Genomic DNA, 7531 nt, shown 5'->3' on the forward strand with positions numbered 1-7531 from the left:
TCTGCCTTCGGCTCAGGGCGTGATCCCGGTGTTCCGGGATCGAGTCCCACATCAGGCTTCTCGGTTGGGAGCCTGCTTTCCTCTCCCTCTCCCCTGCTGTGTTCCCTCTCTCACTGGCTGTCTCTATCTCTGTCTAATAAATAAATAAAATCTTTAAAAAAAAAAAGATTCAAGCCTTCTTTCATTTCAAGTTTTCTTGAATTATATCTTTAAGTGTCTGTTCTGCTCTATTATTTTCTATTTCTTCTTTGTAGGTTCCAATCATGCACACGTTGGCACTCTGCTGTCTTGTCTCCTTTTCCTAGCATTTTCTTTCTACCGCTCTCTTCCATGTCATTTTCTCCCCCTCTTTCCTCGTTTCCGTTGTCTGTGTTCCTCACTGTATTTTCCAGAAGGTCTGTTCTTCACGTTTCTTCCAAGCTGGTCTCACTTCCTGCCATTTTCCCCCTTCTATTTCTTTCCTGAGCTCTGTCAGTTCATTATTACCTTCGTCATTACCTTCTTCTTCCTTCTGAGTTCTTCCATTATTTCTGCTTTATTGTTTTCCTTCATAGACGTAATTGTTCCGTTAGTTTTTACTCATGTCAAAATTATTTGGATGCAATTTCCATCCTCTTCGTGTTAACCTTTTCCATCTGTTGGTAGAGTTTAATGCTCTTTTCTGCAGAGTTTATTACAATATCTTTGTATCGAGGCTTCTACATTTATTTTTTAATATTGGAAGGGCTTGCTTTTCCTGGGTCCCCTGTTTGCTGCTTGTTCCCGTGGGTGTGGGGAAGAAGAGCTGCCTGGCTTCCTAACGGAACGGTTCTCCCCTCTCCCGCCAGAGAGACAGGCTGCTTCCTGTAAATGTCTTTCTCTCTGTAATTCTCTGTTCTCCTGTTTCTCTGAACCAGACCAGATTCTGCCAACGCGACTCTCCCCGGGTCCTACACTCATTTTTGTGAGTGAGGAGGGTAGCTTTCTACCTTGGGGAAAGTGTTCATCCCCAGAAAGTATTTTTGCTCTTGCTTTCTGAGATTCGCTTCCACTGAGCCCACTCACTACATCCTGTGTGGCTTCTGCCCTATTTTAAAGCTGCTTTTGGAAAACTTCACATACACGATGAAGTTTATGGATTGTATCTTTCTCCTGGTTTTGCTAAAAATGGAGTTTGTGAGGCATTTTTTTTTTTAACTCTCCCTGATGCTTTGGTATAATTTCAAGAAGGAAAAGGGGAGAATGTTGCCGTATGTGGCCACTTTTCCTACCCCCTTTATCTTAGTGGGTCCTCTTCAGCTACTCTGAGACATAACCACACAGTGATGATTGCTGTCCCCATGTTTCTCCATGAGAAAGCAGAGGTTCTGGAAGGCTCTCAGGGTGCTGCAGGGTGGCAGGAGGGCCAGCACTTGGAGTCTGTCTGCAGATTGGATCCACATGGGTCTGTTTTCTCCTTGTCCTCCACATCAGGCTCGTGCTCAGGCAGGACAGCGAGGAGTGGAGGAGACTGAGGTCCGGTGGCATCAGATTTTCCACTCCAAGGTGCCAAGGCAGCTGGTTGGGAGCCATGGGGCTGCCTGTACCCCCCTCCAGGGGAAATCAAAGGAGGGGAGGCTTGCTGTAGCCCCCTCTCCTCCAGCACCTTTCCCCTCTGGCAGATAGCCCGGAGGGCAGGACGAGACCCCTCCTGAGCATCATATCCCAGCCTGGGAACGAGCCCGAGAAAGCTGCACAGAAGGCCGCCCAGCTCAGCCTGCTAGCGTCCGGATAGCTGCCCCCAGCCTCTGGGCTCTTTGCCGACTACATTCCCTGCATAATCCTGGCTCTCCTGGGGGAGGATGCGGGAGGATAGCTTCATGGCAGCTGAACACCTTGTTCATTAGAGAACCTCCAATCTCCTAACCCATAGATGTGCCCCCATCATATAGACAATCAGCAGCAAGGCCTGGATGTCAGAAAACAGATCGTTTCCTCCAGCCCTCCTCTGCCTCCGATCCAGACATGTTTTTTCTACTCCTGTGCGAAAATGACCAAATACGGAAGGTTTGCCTTCTTTCCTACTTCCTCTAAAATTCTCGATAAAGAGGCTTACACAGTGCTGGCAAAGAAGTACTCAGCAAGTGTGTGCTGAAAGAATTACGCTTCATCCCTTTTATTAAGCGCTTACTGTGTGTGCCAGACTCACGATGTTCTTGAATCCTTCCATCCACCCTGGGAAGGAGGCCCTGTCATTATCCCCTCGCACAGAGGAGAAAACCAGGATTTCAAGCATAAAAGAACAGCCTGTTCTGTATGTAACTGATACAAATGACATCGAACCAAACTGACACGGAAAAGTTCAGAGATAAGGCATGTATTCGTCAGTTTTTGCTGGTAACAAAAACCTCAGAGTCTCCCTGATTTAGAATAACAAACTTCATTTTTCTTACTCATACGTCTGCTGAGAAATCTCTGCTCAGGCTCCAGGTTGAGCTCAGGTTTCTCTGTGTGTCATGACTAATGGCAGAAACCAAGAAGGTCAATGGGAATACACAATTCCTCTTAAAATCTGTACTGAGATCCGGCACGCCGCCGTTACTTCCTCACCTCCCACTGGTAAGAGCGTGTCACACGCCCGAGTCACCATCACTGGTCAGGGAGATATTCTCTGCCCACAGTGGGAGGCACTGCAGGCATGTGGTAAAGGCTGAGAATGTCTAATTCCAATATGGAGAAAGTTTAAGAACTGGACACCATGGTCTAACCTACCACAGGACAGTTCCAGGTGGTCAGTTAGCTGTGGGGCTTAGCGACGACTCTCCTCAGGGTCCAAGATGGCTGCCACAGCTCTGAACCCATCTCCACCAGTCTCACCCACTCACATACTACAGATGTGTGTTGATGGTGTGACCCACCTTCCTGGTTGTCTGGGACTGAGGGATTTCCTGGGATGTGGTGCTTTCAGACCTAAAACCTAGAAAGTCTGGACAAACCAGGATGAATTGGGTCACCCTGTGTGTGTAGTAGATGATTCCTGAACATTTTTGGGTGACTGGGGGTGACGAGTGAGTGTGTGTGCATGTGTGTGTGCGTGTGTGTGTACACGTGTGTGTATGTGTGTGTGTGTGCGTGTGTGTGTGTGTTGCTATTCCTCAGCCCAACACAGCAAATGCATAAATACTCAGCATGATATACCTCCAATTGCAGTGATGTGTGGCCCCTCCGAATTCCACAGGGAATTTCACTTGGCAGATTTTCTGCAGAGGCCCCCAGCCTGCCCTCATGTCAGCCTGGCCTTCGCTTCCTTGCTCTCAGGGCTTCCCTCTAACACTCCACGATCCTTCTTTGATTCTACAGAGCAGTTGAGTTCCACGTCCCAACTCCAGATCTATTTTGCATGCCCCAAATCCAGGGTGTGTTCACACCACATGGGGAAATTAGCCTGTCCTAAGAAGGCATCAAATCTCCATGTGATAGCCTAGCAAAAGAAGTGCTGTGTGACCTTGGGTAACTTACTGAGTCTCTCTGGGCTTGGTTTCACCATTTGCAAGCTGGGACTATGAATAGTACCCACTTAGCAGGGTCTTGTGGGGGATTAGGCAAGTTAATATGAAAAAGTATTTTGAATGGCCTAAATTACCAACTAAAGCTAGAGCCATAATTACAAAAATATTTAAAACTGGCCTTCTCTGATGAGGCTGGATTTTAGCTTTGAAGAAGGCAACACGCATAATATTTTCCTTTCCAAACATAATTTGTTTGTGGTCTTTGGGATGCAGACATGAACAGGATCTGGTCTCTAGAAAGAAAGCAGGGGTGTGGGAGGAAAGCTGTCCTTTCCCAGCAGAGTCCCCCATTTTCTGGAGTTGGGTCTTGACATTGTCCTCATGACCCTCTTGGAGCCAGATAAGAGAACAGAGGTTGCGTGGAATCAGAGAGTTGCCCAGATGTCTTGTCTCTACTGGACAGTGGACATCTGGACACAAGACTCCTACAGGGGAACGTGTGGATGCTTGTCACTGGGCAGCAGCCCCTGGGAGAAGTGGAGGGAAAGGGAATTTCCTGAGACTCCCCCTGACATATGGGCTTCACTTCCCAGATGAAGGCTTGGACACCAGGGTTGGAACCGTGCTGGGTGACTCCCTGTCATCACTACTACCAGCAACGTACCCATTATACAGATAAAGTAGTTGAGGCTCAAAGAGATGAAGTGGTTTTCTTAGGGTTGTATGGCAAGCGATTGGCAGTATTGGGATTTGCACTTAGCTCTCAAGCCTTGTACGTCCCAGCCCTTCTGCCACGGGCTGGAGCTGTGGCCATTGAGGAAGTTTTCCCTCATCTTCAGTCTTAAGGCCATACCAGCCCTCAGCAGGGCCCTGTCAGGCCTCGTGGGTCAGAGGAGTTCGGAATCTCTGCTTCTTGCCCGAGCCTGCCTGTTCTGGAAGATGTCATAGCTGGAGAGTTAGGCCCCCCATGGAGAGGATACCCTATTAGCTTACTCAAGTTAGCAAGCCTGACCTGTAATAAAAGTGAGAAAACTAAGATGAAGGGACACTCTCAAAAGCTCACGTGGGCTGGTACTGTGAGAGGCGCTTTGGATGCATTCAGCTCACAGAGTCCTCACAGCAGCCATGACCGGAAGGTCGTCTTAGCTAGAAATGTTTTTGGCTGCACGTTAGAGAAAAATCTGACTCCTGGTGTCTTCGGCAACACAGACATTGGATTAATCCTTAAGCAAAAGGCTGGAGATAGGTGGTTCCTGGGGTGGTAATCCTTCAGCTCGGGCTTGGGGCTCTGCAATTTTCCTGGCCTCCCCTCATGACACCCCACCATCACGTCCTCACATAATGGTCCCCAGAGAATAGGAGCCAAATAGGGAGGAAAAAGTCTCACAGAAGCCGCCAGCAGAGGTCCAGAAGGCAGCCACATGGCTGCTCCAGGACCAATCCCTAGCAAAGAGGGATATCCCTGGTTGGCTCAGACCAATGGGAAGAAGGCGGGGCTGCTTCCCTAACCATGTGCCCCCTTCCTGAACAAAATCAGATTCCATTAGCAAGGGTAGAGGCCAGGGGCCCCAACACATTCTTCTCTTACTGATGTAGGAGCAGCTGGTCTCCTTCCTTGCAGGGGGACAGTTGTCCCTAGATTGAGCAGGGAGGAGAGACATGTTATTTGGGAGTGATTTGAATTGGGGTCCTACTGGTTTACACTCAAGCCTGGGATGTGCAATGGGAGAACTAACATTTATTGAGCACCTACTGTATACCAGGCCCCATGCAGGGTGATTTCATTCTCTCATCATTTAATCCAGTCCTCACAACGGACCTGTGAGGAAGGAACTAGTCTTCCCATTTTTCAGATGAAAAAACTGAGACCTAGCCCCGACCACATATACGGTGAGAGGCTGAACTGAAACAGTGCTGACAACAGTAACTTTCACTAACGCTCCCCAGTGTATCCGGCATCCAAGGCGTGTCCCTGGGATTAGGCCATTTGCTCAACTCCACTGAGGAGGCACCACAGCTCAGGGAGGTGGAACAGACTGCTCAGAGTCACACAGTCTAGCATGGGCCAAGCTGGGCTGTGAACCCCACTGCCAGAAGACCGCCCCATCGCACTCCCCAAATTTGGAGAAAACCCTACAGGCTTGTTCTGTCGCCTTTTTGGGATTGTTGGCTTTGCAGGCGGATAAGCTGGATAAATAAACAAGAGGTTCAGGAAACTCCTTTTCCCTCTTGATGTTCTAGAATCCAGAGGACACATGAGGGTCATCCAGCCGCCTTGACGGCCAACATTAAACAGGCAAACACATGAATCTTTAACATCGTAGCAGGAATGTTAAGTATTGTCAAGAAAAAAACAAACAACCAACCAAACAGGTTAAAGCAATAGAGAATGATGGTGTGACCACTTTAGACCAGGTGGTCAGGGAGAGCTTCTCGGAGGAGGTGACAGTTGAACAGGGACAGAGGGATGAGGGATGTGATGGAAAGAGCCAGCTCTGCAAGTCTCTGAGAGAAGATCGTTCTAGACAGAGGGAATATCAAGTGCAAAGGCCATGAGGTAGAAGTGAGTTTGGCATATTTGGGGAAGGACAAGAGATGAGTGTGGCTGGAGTAGAGTTGGGGAAGCAGAGAGTGGGGGCCGTGAGGTTAGGGAGGTAAAAGTGGGAGGGGGCAGATCCTGCTGGTCCTTACAGGACCTTGTAAGGACTTGGAGCTGTGCCCTGAGTGAGGTGGAGCCACCTCACTGCTCAGCCACTCCTGCTCTGAGTTCTGAGCAGGATTCAGTTACAGGATCTGACTTGGATTCTAACAGGATCCGTCTTTGGAGGGAGGGGGCTGAAGCCAGGAGACCAGGTAGGAGGAAACGGTTCCCCCTGGGGGCTACTGGAAAGACAAAGAGGAAACCTGCCTAAAGACTCCCAGCAGGAGTGCCTGGGGGGCTCAGTCCGTAAGCCTCCGCGAAACTTCCAGCTTTTGATTTCATCTCAGGCCACGATCTCATGAGTCATGATCTCATCCGTGGTGATATCCAGCCCGGCATCAACAGATCACTCACGTTCAACAGGGAGTCGGCTTGGGATTGTCTCCTTGGGATTGTCTCTCTCTCCCTCTACCCGCCCCCTCTCGAATAAATAAATAAATCTTAAAAAGGGGGGGGCACCCAGCAGTAAGAAACAAACTTGGGGTTGGACTCAGCCCTCCACCCACTGACTCACAGAGCTCACCTGTGCCAAGCACAGCTGTTTGCAACCTCTTCTCACTGACAAGCTCTCATTAATTTCTCACAACTTTCACCTGTCTGTTCCAACAAGGAACTGGCCTCAGAGAGGGTGTAAACGGGTGGAGGAGTCAGTGGCGAGGCTGGGTTCCTCCTTGCACCGAGGGGTGGTCTCTTGCAGAGTCACAATACCTGGAGGCTGGCACCCTAGGCACCAGGTCATCGTGGCGATGGCCCCCACATGCTGAGCCCCTACCGTGAGCCAGAACGGGTCTGGGTGCTTTACACTCTTGGTGACTCAGAGCTAATCCGGAGCAGCTCTTGCAGCCCCGTTCACTACAGTTATTGAAGGTAGTATACGGTGCCATGCAACCCTGCCAACCCCACCTAGCCCAAACAGGATGGAGAGCTCCAGGTCCAGGGTGGGGATGGGATGAGAAGACTGTAGGTAGAATGCGGGCGTCTCCCGCCCCTCTCACCACATTACCCCCTCTGCTTCCACATCACGCTCCCATCCGAGCACCCCCTTCCCTATCCCCATCACCCCTGGGGTTTCCCCCATAAGTCCGTCTCCTCCTCCTCTTCCTCCTCCCCTCCTTTCCTCCTCCGTATACTCCCTCCTTCCTAGTACCCCTCTCTCCTTCCCTGCAGCACCCCTCCCGTCCCACCTCGTCCACCCCCCAGCTCCCCTCCGCTCCATCCCGCCTTTTCCACCCCCTTTCCTGGCCCCGGGAGGGGGCCGCCCGGCCGAACTGGGGGAGGAGGCCGCCCGGCCGAACTGGGGGAGGGGCTCCCTGAGGGCGCCCCGCCCTCCCGGGACCCCGGCGCCGTCGGCGGGCCCGCCCCC

Source organism: Ailuropoda melanoleuca, chromosome 13, assembly GCF_002007445.2.
Source record: "Ailuropoda melanoleuca isolate Jingjing chromosome 13, ASM200744v2, whole genome shotgun sequence".
NCBI classification, from domain to species: Eukaryota; Metazoa; Chordata; class Mammalia; order Carnivora; family Ursidae; genus Ailuropoda; species Ailuropoda melanoleuca.